General features: G+C 38.0%; 1 long non-coding RNA gene across 2 annotated transcripts; it reads right to left on the bottom strand.

The window, feature by feature from the left end:
- Window positions 1-597: 597 nt before the first annotated feature.
- LOC119989684 lies at window positions 598-8864 on the bottom strand. Of its 2 annotated transcripts, none has more exons than XR_005465881.1 (3): window positions 8351-8864; window positions 7795-7855; window positions 598-648 (listed from the first exon to the last, which is right to left on the bottom strand). It is a non-coding gene; the product is annotated as an uncharacterized LOC119989684 (long non-coding RNA). The 2 variants fall into 2 exon arrangements; XR_005465880.1 differs by lacking the exon at window positions 598-648 and adding an exon at window positions 6991-7045.
- Window positions 8865-14305: the final 5441 nt, after the last annotated feature.

Below are 14305 nucleotides of genomic sequence, written 5' to 3'. Positions count from 1 at the left end.
TGACCAGTCTCTCCTGTTATCTATCTATTCTAAATAAAACTCTCTGAGGTCATTCAATTCATTTATGAATTCCTCATTCATTGTTTGTGTTCTTCACGATTTTTATTGCTTGTATATCTTGCCTTTCAGAAATCTCATGTAGTACAAGCATTGCCATACTATTGAATTTATTTGGAAGTTAAGTGAAGTAATAAAAGAATCATGACAAGTGTATTAGGACATTGTTCTTAGCAGGAACTTGAGAGATTTGGTGTTCTTGACTGTAAAGGAGCTAAAAGAAATTAAATGACGCTAAAGGGCATGGTGGTGTCACGCCCCTCTCTCCTAAGATACACCGAGGTGTATCGATACCATAGGGACGTGACCGGCAAGGGACACCCCATCCCCCGAACCAGATCCCAAATCTACAATTAAACCCATCAGACATAATAGTAATAATAATAATAACTACCATAGTATCCATAACGTACATCCACCTGTGTACATATACAACAGCGGAATAATAAAATATATCTACCTGATACCAAACCGTATAGTATATATACAAATACAATACAAAAGTTCCCACACCCACTAAAGAGTCAGCCCAATGCTACACACCAGCTCACGCATCCCGCTGCTGACCGCCATCACCTACATCCAACTCACCTGAAAGGGGATAAAGAAGAGGGGTGAGCCACAAAGCTCAGTAGGGCGTAGAGAGGAAACGCCAATATCCATAAATAATAATACTAAATCCAGAAATGTAATGCATAGTATGCAAAACAGTAAATATACATCCATCAGTAAGTCAATTAAATAGCACAAGAGCTGATAAGGCTACATAACACTGGAACCACCCACACTGGTCTCCAGAAATCCATACACCATCCAATCAAGTGAAATGGTAGCCGATAAGGCTATCCAACACTGTAACCACCACACCAAACTCCCATAATCCAGCAACCATAAATCACCCCTGGACCCACCCTAATCCCCGTAGGGTGTCTCCCAGTCCAGGTCCACACCGAAACTGGATGAGGATCGGGTATCCCGATAGCATAGCCTACACCAGAGGGCGTCCCCTGTGATGCACCCCATCTCAGACGGTCCACCGGTATATATCCGGTCTGTATATGTACATATATCATCCATCAGAAATCCATATCTGATCATTTGGGCTCCTATATGGGCCCACAATCCATATCCACATCCACATCCATATCCACATCCACATCCAACACCTCCAATCACCTCACTCTCAGAAAACATACCAACAGTGATATATATAACAGAGAATATAAATCAACATGCTAATAGGTCGTATTTCCATCCCCGGAAACCGACAAAACCATAATATCACCAGAGTCCGTAAACCGGAACTCTAAAGTCACATGCAAGAGTAAGGAAACCCCTACCTCGATAGCGGTACACAAAATAATTAACCGTCTACAGCCTCAAGTCCAACTCCTTGATCACCTATACCAATATACCAGTTTCATACTGATTAATAATCAATCACAATTTGTACAAATCCAAATTATCCTTTTACCCTTGAAAATGAACTTGCCATTTTACCCCTTGGAAGTGAACTTACCAATTTTCCCTTTTATCAATATTACCAAATTACCCTTGATTAAAATTACAAAAATATCACTAACATATTTCATTGAGTTGCATGCATGCAACCCGATCACCAACTCGGTCATATTCATACTATTCATTCGACAACCACCAATGGCACCACCGTGGGTATGGTTGTGATCCAACGTCAACCATACAAACTGGTATGACGAGTCAAAGATTCCATGAAATCTCCATATCTATTCTAAATTCAATAAACTTATTTAATAATAATACATCTTTATAAATCTCTATGTATTATCAATATCTATATAAAATATTCATTCATTCATTCAATTAATATTATATTCTCTAATTAATGAAAAACTATATTCTGGTTTCGTATTATACCTCCATGTATACCATACGTATACGCATATTTAAGATGAAATTGCCAAGATGCTCCAACGCTATTCTGTATGGATCCAAAAACATCGCCAACACGTTCAGAACAACGAAACAAGTTAAAATAGAACTTCGGGGTCGCCGGAAAATGAAATTCCAGCCGGGTCGAAACCGGGTCAAACTCGAATCTCCGGCATCCGGGGTTTGTTTCACCCGAAAATTAGTTGGCCTAAGTGCTCCTCAATCCGGTGAGATGAATGGTGGTGACGACGAGCTGAATGGTGGCCAGAGTTGGCCGGATCGACCACTTTTACCTTGTGGTTGCCGTGAGTTTCCAAACTCGATTCTAGTGGCTACAGTCGACGAAACTTGCTGAGACTCGTTGGGTTTTGCTCCTGGAAGTCCAAGCTTTATTTTGGTGGTAACGACATCTCGTTTGGTGAACGGACGATGAAGTTGCCATTCTTGGCTAAGCGTCGTAGGGAGAGAGCTAAAGGAGAGAGCACAGTTCACTTTTGTTTTCTTCGATTCTTCTTCCTTTCTTCTTTTTCTTTATTTTTCTTTTATTTGTATTATATGTGTCTTTTCACCGAAAGTGGCATATTTTTTTATTATTATTGTTTTTTAAACTACATCACACTTTCGGTTGAGTAATATTTGTCAATCATGATTATATTCCAATTACCCTAATTTCTTCTAAATACTAATTTTAACCTCTTAACAATTTGTACATTCAATTTAACCCTTATTGAAAATTGCACTTTAATTCGTTTTAAATGTTGGGGTATTACATTCTTCTCCCCTAAAAAGAATTTCGTCCTCGAAATTTAAAACCGAAACAAGAACGGATACTTCCCCCTCATTTCGGACTCTAACTCCTACGTAACCTACTCCAATCCGTGGAGTTGCCACAACACCTTCACATTGATCGAGTGACTGTCTCTCGCATATCCAGGATTCTCAACGGCTACCCAATATAAGTCATGTCCACTGTTGCGTTTACTGTGAATCAATCCAGTTTGACTCATACTTCTGAAGCATCAACACATAACGTACATTATGTACGTTGCATAATTGCGATAAAATAACTAAATGATAAACAATTGGTCCTACTCGTTCTAGAATCTCAAAGGTCCACTTAACCATGGTGTTACGTGTCATGCCTATCGAACACCTTATCACTCTCTACATTAAAAAATCAGGTAGTATTTTCCACTTTTATGTAATGTAACATCTAACTTTCGCTTATCGCCAATATGAGTATCCTGAAAACTACCCCAGAACTATGAAGTAAACCTGGGATCTCGATCAAATACAATACTCAACGATACCCGATGCAATCGGACTATCTCTCGTACATATGACGTCAACGACTCAATCGAATCTGTCTGACAAATGGGCATAAAATGAGCTGTCTTTGTCAACCTATCCACAACAACCCAAACCAATCATGTCTCTGCGGAGTCATAGGTAAACCCATCACAAAATCCATAGTGATATGCTCCCACTTCCATTCAGGTAAGTCACAATCACAATCCAATATGCATATATATATATATATAAGCATGCAAATTATATATGCAAAACGTACATCGCCTCCCAATGCGCACAGCGCCACAAATCATCCACATCCAATCATCGGCACACGGTAGTCCGGATTTCCCCTCGGAAGTCGTGGCACTCAAATCCCCGTATAATCATGTGGAAACAGATAAAAGGAAAGAAATCCCAGACAGTGATTAAGTCTCATGATAGTGTGTCACGAGTCACAACCACCGCACAAACCAGAGCTAGACAACAACAACAAGCCTATCACATCCACCCATCTCCACCAATCCACAATCCGAACACACAATCAACATATATTATGATGCATGCATGACAATAAGTTTTTCCATGCACCCAAGGCCCATTTCCCAATTAGTTAATAAAATATTTTACTTTCTTAGAAAAATAAGACACAAAGCTCCACGAAGAGTCCTAATCAAATCAAACATTTTCTCATAACCAAAATTACACATTCCTATCTACATGCTGAAAGGATTATAGTCAAGCACGGAGAAATGCGAACCAACGAAGAGACAACAAAGAAAGTTTCAAGAGGCAGGTATTTATCACACAAGGAAAACACAAAAAAAATTTTAGAACAAGAAATATCGGGTAATAGAGGTCAATAAATGAAGAACCCCTACCTCGATAGTAATGCACAATCAAATACGCGTCTACGACAACTTCTCCATCTCCTAAAAGTATATCGGCATATAGAGTAAATTATTAAATATCTAAAACAAATCATTAGACTATCCAAAATAATTTAATTATTATTATGATTATTTTACCTGTAGTGACCCATTGGACTGTAGGCCACTCATTTATTTGATTAAACGAGCTAGTCAAATTGGTTACAAAAAAAATGGTTTAAATCCTTTTTAATGAGCCACTAATATCAACTCTTATCTTAAAAACAAAACTTTTCCTTAATTTAGTAGTTTACCACTAAGATTTTTTTTCCATTAGCCCCTATGGGAAGTTTTGGGTTTTACATTCTACCCCCTAACAAAATTTCGTCCTCAAAATTTAAACTGTATCCAAATCATCGAATAACGCCGGTATTTTCTTTCTTTTTTTTTTAACCAATCCCAAGAACATTACGTCTTTCAATCATTTAACTTGAATAATTCATCTTTGAGATTTACCATAACGAATTTCTTCTAGTAAAATTCTAATATTTGTTTCGAACCTGGAACACTAGTTCATCCCGAGGATGATGTCGAAAACAACAATCTCTATCACAACCAAATCTGCCCAAAAACCACCGCCACCCAAAACGGTTTATACAACTCTAACAAGTTCAATGAAATTCAGAGTTTACGAATCCAACATACCATAACAATCTTATCACACACAAACAATACCGTCCCTACATGAACTTGAGAATCGAAAATTTTTGATGGTTAACTCCCAAACTCGAAGCAAGCACAATATAAATCATAATAACGGAATGTGAAATCCATGAACCAATCACTACTCAAATTCAAACTAAAATGAAAGCATTGTAGTATTTTCCACATCCTGCTGATTAGCAGGAACCGTTCATAACCCCAAATAAATATAGGACAACCACGTAGGTATACCCCCGTGGCAAAACCAGATCAACCGAGAACAGAGTAAAGGATATTGCTCAAGAGCGAAAGCAGATATATAACCCAACAAGTTAGCACACCTGACAACATCCACTATACAAAATTCCAAATAAAATACTAAGTATGAGATTGAGCTTCACTTTAATACTATTCACCTTTCCACTATAACCGCATACAATTTAATCTCAGCATCAAAAACTCGTCAGTTGCACAATACCAAATTAACCAACTCCAAACAGAAATTAATTCTCAAATTCACCACATCATAACAGCAATAACGCCACAAATACCATGGCTTTCCATGCCTTTTTCCAAACTTGACGGTACTTCATGCATGAAACTAAAAGAATTTTTTTTTTTTAACTCATGAATTACTAATTTTCTCCACCAAAACACATTAATGCTCACAACATAAGACAAGAATCTTGAGCACACCAAAACATCATTAATACTTCAACAATTATCTCAACGTAAGCATGAGTCATTTGACACATACAGGTAACACGATTTATTTTATTTTATTTTATTTTATTTTTTGCTAGAGATCTATTTAGCACATCCACATGGACGAAATAACGCATTAGTTAGTCATTTGTGTTACTCCTTGCCCTACCGTTGACCTCATACCACTGGTTAATCGAATACGAGTACTCTAAATATTTTATTTTATTTTTTTTTCCACCATAAGGAAACTTGTACGATAATATTGCCCTTAAATAATTTATATCCATTAATCTTAGTCAATGACAAATTAAAATAGAAAACACAAGCACTTATTATATCATCTCCGTCTATTAGCTTTGACTACAAGTCACCGATAAATTCCTACCAAAACTCTCAAATCTTCAATAACATAAATAACTACATGCCTCTAGATTTAACCCAGCTGCACCTTCAGTTCTATTTTATTTTTTTTTAAGAGCACGTATTAAGGAAATTCAAATTGGAAATAAAATTACAAATATCCATATCCAAATCTGAATTCAAATTACTTTAATAAACTCAAATTTTAGGATATATAATATTCCTAATCCATAAATCACATTATAATTTATTTATTTATTTTTTTTCATACAATCCAACATTTAATGTCAGTAATCTACCGAAAAAACACGACAATTAATTGCACCAAAATTTATTTCGTTTTTTTTTTTTTTTTCTCTTCTTTTCTCTCACTGCCCAAAGTACCAGTCTCAAAGTTCAAATCACCAAACAACATATGCAATTCGAAAAAAAATAGCAGTTTAAAGGTCAAGGGCATACAAATACAATGCCTAAAACCCAATTGATATAACTCAATCTCTGCCTAAAACCCAATTGATATAACTCAAACTCTAATCACATAGACAACAAAATAGCCCCACTGTCCGCTATCATAATAAACTACAATTTAGAAACAGAAACAATCTCTGCATCGTCACAATCCCACAAACACTGAAAACACGTCAACCATATCTGGAAAATATAACACACGTATACATAAATCTAAAGCAGAAAACACCAAAAATTAAAAACTCACCAGGTCAGCCGGGAAGCGCATGATGTGTAGCCAACAAGATAACCTAGGTAACCTAACCACTGTAAGTTTCTAAACCTACAGCTCTGATACCAAACTGTCACGCCCCTCTCTCCTAAGATACACCGAGGTGTATCGATACCATAGGGACGTGACCGGCAAGGGACACCCCATCCCCCGAACCAGATCCCAAATCTACAATTAAACCCATCAGACATAATAGTAATAATAATAATAACTACCATAGTATCCATAACGTACATCCACCTGTGTACATATACAACAGCGGAATAATAAAATATATCTACCTGATACCAAACCGTATAGTATATATACAAATACAATACAAAAGTTCCCACACCCACTAAAGAGTCAGCCCAATGCTACACACCAGCTCACGCATCCCGCTGCTGACCGCCATCACTTACATCCAACTCACCTGAAAGGGGATAAAGAAGAGGGGTGAGCCACAAAGCTCAGTAGGGCGTAGAGAGGAAACCCCAATATCCATAAATAATAATACTAAATCCAGAAATGTAATGCATAGTATGCAAAACAGTAAATATACATCCATCAGTAAGTCAATTAAATAGCACAAGAGCTGATAAGGCTACATAACACTGGAACCACCCACACTGGTCTCCAGAAATCCATACACCATCCAATCAAGTGAAATGGTAGCCGATAAGGCTATCCAACACCGTAACCACCACACCAAACTCCCATAATCCAGCAACCATAAATCACCCCTGGACCCACCCTAATCCCCGTAGGGTGTCTCCTAGTCCAGGTCCACACCGAAACTGGATGAGGATCGGGTATCCCGATAGCATAGCCTACACCAGAGGGCGTCCCCTGTGATGCACCCCATCTCAGACGGTCCACCGGTATATATCCGGTCTGTATATGTACATATATCATCCATCAGAAATCCATATATGATCATTTGGGCTCCTATATGGGCCCACAATCCACATCCACATCCACATCCATATCCACATCCACATCCAACACCTCCAATTACCTCACTCTCAGAAAACATACCAACAGTGATATATATAACAGGGAATATAAATCAACATGCTAATAGGTCGTATTTCCATCCCCGGAAACCGACAAAACCATAATATCACCAGAGTCCGTAAACCGGAACTCTAAAGTCACATGCAAGAGTAAGGAAACTCCTACCTCGATAGCGGTACACAAAATAATTAACCGTCTACAGCCTCAAGTCCAACTCCTCGATCACCTATACCAATATACCAGTTTCATACTGATTAATAATCAATCACAATTTGTACAAATCCAAATTATCCTTTTACCCTTGAAAATGAACTTGCCATTTTACCCCTTGGAGGTGAACTTACCAATTTTCCCTTTTATCAATATTACCAAATTACCCTTGATTAAAATTACAAAAATATCACTAACATATTTCATTGAGTTGCATGCATGCAACCCGATCACCAACTCGGTCATATTCATACTATTCATTCGACAACCACCAATGGCACCACCGTGGGTATGGTTGTGATCCAACGTCAACCATACAAACTGGTATGACGAGTCAAAGATTCCATGAAATCTCCATATCTATTCTAAATTCAATAAACTTATTTAATAATAATACATCTTTATAAATCTCTATGTATTATCAATATCTATATAAAATATTCATTCATTCATTCAATTAATATTATATTCTCTAATTAATGAAAAACTATATTCTGGTTTCGTATTATACCTCCATGTATACCATACGTATACGCATATTTAAGACGAAATTGCCAAGATGCTCCAACGCTATTCTGTATGGATCCAAAAACATCGCCAACACGTTCAGAACAACGAAACAAGTTAAAATAGAACTTCGGGGTCGCCGGAAAATGAAATTCCAGCCGGGTCGAAACCGGGTCAAACTCGAATCTCCGGCATCCGGGGTTTGTTTCACCCGAAAATTAGTTGGCCTAAGTGCTCCTCAATCCGGTGAGATGAATGGTGGTGACGACGAGCTGAATGGTGGCCAGAGTTGGCCGGATCGACCACTTTTACCTTGTGGTTGCCGTGAGTTTCCAAACTCGATTCTAGTGGCTACAGTCGACGAAACTTGCTGAGACTCGTTGGGTTTTGCTCCTGGAAGTCCAAGCTTTATTTTGGTGGTAACGACATCTCGTTTGGTGAACGGACGATGAAGTTGCCATTCTTGGCTAAGCGTCGCAGGGAGAGAGCTAAAGGAGAGAGCACAATTCACTTTTGTTTTCTTCAATTCTTCTTCCTTTCTTCTTTTTCTTTATTTTTCTTTTATTTGTATTATATGTGTCTTTTCACCGAAAGTGGCATATTTTTTTATTATTATTGTTTTTTAAACTACATCACACTTTTGGTTGAGTAATATTTGTCAATCATGATTATATTCCAATTACCCTAATTTCTTCTAAATACTAATTTTAACCTCTTAACAATTTGTACATTCAATTTAACCCTTATTGAAAATTTCACTTTAATTCGTTTTAAATGTTGGGGTATTACAGGTGGAGCCGAAGAGATTTTGGTGTTCTTGACTGTAAAGGAGCTAAAAGAAATTAAATGGCGCTAAAAAGCATGGTGGAGCCGAAGAGATTGTGGTGTTCTTAATTCTAAGAGAGCTAAAAGAAATTAAATGACGTTAAAAGACATAATGGGGCCCAAGAGATTCTAGAGCCGAAAAGCTTTTGTTTGGCGTTAAAGGTATGTCGGATTTGATGGAAATAAGATGGAAGCAGTAAATCGATGGAAAGACCAGACAAAAAGAGAATGAAAGATACAAGAATAAGCGTAACATGGCAGATTGAAGATAGGGTGGAATCAAAAGATGCAGTCTTCTCATGATGGATGATTGTAGGAAGATAGGGGTGATGGTGCTTACGACTATTAACCAAAATCAAATTTTCAAAATGAGAAAAATAAAAGAAAATACAATTTTCTTCATGCATTCATACACTCATGGATATTTTCTTGCATAAATTCAAACAAACATTTCTGGCCAAGCTGGGAATGGCCGTAGTGATCCCAAGCACTTTCTTTTCTTGTCAGCCAAGCCGGGAATGGCCTTGTGATCCCGTGCCCTTTATTTTTCTGCACAAACATTTGGCCAAGCCGGGAATGGCCTTGTGATCCCGTGCCCTTTATTTTTCTGCACAAACATTTGGCCAAGCCGGGAATGGCCTTGTGATCCCGTGCCCTTTATTTTTCTGCACCAACATTTGACCAAGCCGGGAATGGCCTTGTGATCCCGTGCCCTTTATTTTTCTTGCACAAACATTTGGCCAAGCCGGGAATGGCCTTGTGATCCCGTGCCCTTTATTTTTCTGCACCAACATTTGACCAAGCCGGGAATGGCCTTGTGATCCCGTGCCCTTTATTTTTCTGTATAAACATTTGGCCAAGCCGGGAATGGCCTTGTGATCCCGTGCCCTTTATTTTCTTGCACAAACATTTGGCCAAGCCGGGAATGGCCATAATGATCCCGCGCATTACCTTTTTCAATTCCCGTACGAAACTCGATTGACTACACCTTTGTTTGCCTTTTATTTCATAAAAGACATACAAAGGGGGGCAGCTGTAGTACCCGGTTTTCGTCCGGCCAAACCAAACAAAAAAAAGAGAATAATAATAATGCAAAAATTCAAAATTCAAGAGCCCTTTCATAGGCCCACATGCTTACAAAAAATTCAAAACTTGTTTCTTGGACCCATAAGCATACAAAAATCCTAAGGCCCACCTCTTGGACCGTAAGCCCATAAAAATTCAAACCTAAGCCCAAAAGATCTAAACTCTAGAAAATATCTAAAAAATAGGACAATTAAATAAATAATAAACAAAAGAAAATCCTTAAGAGAGACAGGTGGTTCCTTTATTAGGGTTTCACAAAAATAAGGAAAAGACAAAAATGTAAGTCTTGAGGATTTTAGAGAAGGAGAGAAAATAGGGTTTTTGGGGGCATTTTGGGATTTTAAATAAAAGAAAGAGGTTAAAGAAATAAGGGGAGAGCCAACAATAGAGAGGGGAGCAGCCGGACAATTGGAGAGGAAAAAAGGGTTGTGAGAGAGAAAAGAAAGGGGGAAGGAGGCAACAGAGACAGGGAGCAAAAAGAGAAATAGTTGAACAAAAAGAGAGAAAAAAACAACGGTTTTTGGGTGATTGGAAATAGAGAAAAAAGCAACCAAGGGAAGCCATCGGTGATTAGTGGAGAAAAGGAGAAGAAAAGAGAGAGTAGAACCAGAGGAGAACAAAGAAAAGTCAAGGTGCTCCGAAAGACCAAAGAAGAAAAGGGTTTCGTTCTCTTCAGTTCTACTTCTCTGCAAGGGTAATAATCTACACACATTTATATCATTCTTTATTTCTATTTCTCTGGTTCCATTTCTTTGATGCTACTTCTGTATCTCTTTGGGTCCATCTTTCCGGTTCTATTTCTTTGAAGCATATATGGTTTTTATGTTCCTGGCTTGGAGATCTGTTTGCTCTTTGTGTTAATATCTGGCTTTGACATCCTTGTTTGCTCACTGTGTGGAAATCTGGTTTTTTTTTTTTTTTTTTTTTCACATCTGGTTGTGATATCTAGCTTTGATATTTAGTCTTGATGAAATTATGCCGAAATGTTGATGACTGATGAACTGATTTCGTGAAAGAGAAACTATCCAGGAGCTATGTCCGGTTAAAAATGTGGATTTCATTTTGTTTGGTCCAGATTTGATTTGAAGATATGTTTATAGGTGACATAAATTTTTTGTATATACATGTGAATCTCATAATGTGGTTTTGATTTAATTTGGATCTTGATTACATTTGAGCGTCTAATTTTGATCATTCCTTCCTTGTATTTGATGTTGAGCTTGGACCGGGCTTGATCCCACTTGGGCCGGACTTGACTTCGTTTGGAGCTGGAGAGTTCATTTGGAGATTGGATCGGGTTTGAGCAATTAATGGGCTCCATGGGCCATATTTAAATTTGTATTTTTATCTTTATATTTCATTATTTGTATATTTTTATCTTATTTTTACTTGGCATGTATATCTTTGTAAATGTAAGCCATGTAATAGGGTAGTGGAAATAATGAAAAGTAGTATAGAGTAGTGTAGTTTAGTTTCATTTATTTTTAACATGATTAGTATGCATGTTTAGAGGTTTAGTTTTGCCAATCTATCAATTCAATAATCACGTCTTTACCAACTTTTCACATAAACAAATTAATGGATACTATATTAAAGTCAATTAGGAGGAGGACTTGATGACATTCAGCTTCTGCCTAGACTTTAATTGTGTTATTCTTATTTAAACAAAATGTAAATGGTAATTTAATTTACTAGATACCTAAATTAAAGTTCATTAGGAGGAGGACTTGATGACATTCAGCTCCTGCCTAGGCTTTAATTATGTTATCTTTTCAAATTAAAATGTCATTTGTATTTCTAAACACAATGATAAATTAATTTACTAGATACCTAAATTAAAGTTCATTAGGAGGAGGACTTGATGACATTCAGCTCCTGCCTATGCTTTAATTATGTTATCTTTTCAAATTAAAGTGTCATTTGTATTCCTAAACACAATGATAAATTAATTTACTAGATACCTAAATTAAAGTTCATTAGGAAGAGGACTTGATGACATTCAGCTCCTGCCTAGGCTTTAATTATGTTATCTCTTCAAATTAAGGTATCATTTGTACTCGAAAATAATGGTAACTAAGTTGAAGTTAATTAGGAGGAGGACTTGATAACATTCAGCTCCTACCTATGCTTTAATTATGATATCTTTTCAAATCAAAATATCATTTATATTGGACAAACAACTTTTCAAGAAAAAACACATAGATCAATCTAGGTAACCTTTTAGGGAGTTGTGGGGTGCCTAACACCTTCCCCACACTCAATAGACCCCCTTACCCATTTTCTGGTTCGTAGACCACATTTTTTAGTGTCCAATTGCACTTAAATCAATTGGTGGCGACTCTAAACATTTTTCATCCTTTCATCGCCGATCCCCGTCGTGACCCCGGTTGCGACAATACTCTGCTTCATTATTTGTTGCTGGGAACCGTAATCGTATAGCCATCTCCAATACTTCTCCTTCCGGTGCTATGAGCACAATTCCTGCTCTGGATCTTTGTCTTGTTAAAGAACCATCAACCTGCAACTCCCAAAGATGCGAAGGAGTTACCTGTACCTTCCATATCTGGTTGGCTTCTTCAGGCCGTTGCTCCATGGCGAACTCGGCAACAAAATCAACTAAAACTTGAGCTTTAATAGAAGTCCTTGGGATGAACTGCAAATCATACTGAGCCAATTCGACTGACCATTTGGCAACCCTTCCAGACATGTCCGTTTTTCCTAACATGGTCTTCAATGGATATTTTGTCATCACTTCCACTGGGTATGCCTGGAAATAATGGTTCAACTTCCTAGAAGCCATTACCAATGCTAAGAGAAGCTTTTCCAAGGGTGAGTACCTTGTTTCAGCATCTAGCATTGTCTTGCTTACATAGTAGATTAGGTGTTGGACCTTCCTTTCTTCTCTCAGGATTACGGCACTGACGACATGATCTAACACTGCCATGTATAGTTGAAGCGTGTCTCCTTCCTTGGGGGTTGCTAACAATTGGGGCTTCTGCAAGTAACTCTTAAACCCAAGAAAAGCCACCTCGCATTCATCATCCCATTGGAAAGCTCTCCCTGACTTAAGCAGTCGAAAGAAAGACCTGAATCTGTCTGAGGATCTACTGATGAACCTGTTAAGTGTCGCCGCCATTCCAATTAATTTCTATATCTCCTTCACCTTAGTGGGTCGCTCCAAGCATTGAATGGCCTTGATCTGCGTTGGGTCAGCCTCGATTCCCCTTTGTGTAACAAGATGACATAGGAATTTGCCCGTGCTAACTCCAAAAGCGCATTTGCTAGCATTGAGTTTTAGGTTATTTCTCTTTAAGACATCAAATACCTCCTGAAGGTGCATCAAATGGTCTTGCTGAAATTTTCTTTTGACCACCATGTCATCTATGTAAACTTCCATAGTCTTGCCAATCAGAGGTCTAAATAGTTTCTTCACCATCCTCTGAAATGTGGCACCTGCATTCTTTAAGCCGAAAGGCGTTACTTGGTAACAGAATATTCCTTTTGGGGTGATGAATGAAGTATTCTCCTGATTAGACGGATGCATTGGCATTTGATGGTACCCTCGGTATGCATCAAAGAAGCTCATCCTTGCCATTCCTGATGTCATGTCCACCAATTGATCGATTTTAGGAAGTGGGAACAAATCCTTCGGACATGCTTTGTTTAAATCAGTGAAATCAACATATATCCTCCATTTTCCATCCTTCTTTTGGGCCACCACTGTGTTCGAGAGCCATTCGGGATATTGTATTTCCCTGATGGCCTTAGCTTCCAGCAAGTTTTTTACCTCCTTAACCACGGCCTCCGTATGTTGAACGGTTTACCTTCTCCCCTTCTGTATTACAGGTTTAAAACCTGGTTTGACATTCAACCTATGGATTGCCAATTCCGGATCCACCCCTGGCATCTCATAGGGAGTCCATGCAAACACGCCCACATTTCTCTTTAACATTCCAATTAAGGATTCCTTCTCTGGTATGGGCAAGCTAGTCCCAACTAGAAGTATCTGTCAGTACTTTCTGGTGTAACTTGAACCTTTTTGAGTTCT

This window comes from Tripterygium wilfordii, chromosome 21 (assembly GCF_013401445.1).
Source record: "Tripterygium wilfordii isolate XIE 37 chromosome 21, ASM1340144v1, whole genome shotgun sequence".
Taxonomy (NCBI): domain Eukaryota; kingdom Viridiplantae; phylum Streptophyta; class Magnoliopsida; order Celastrales; family Celastraceae; genus Tripterygium; species Tripterygium wilfordii.
Note: the sequence above shows the minus strand (reverse complement) of the source record. Positions and strands in the feature narration are given on the sequence as shown.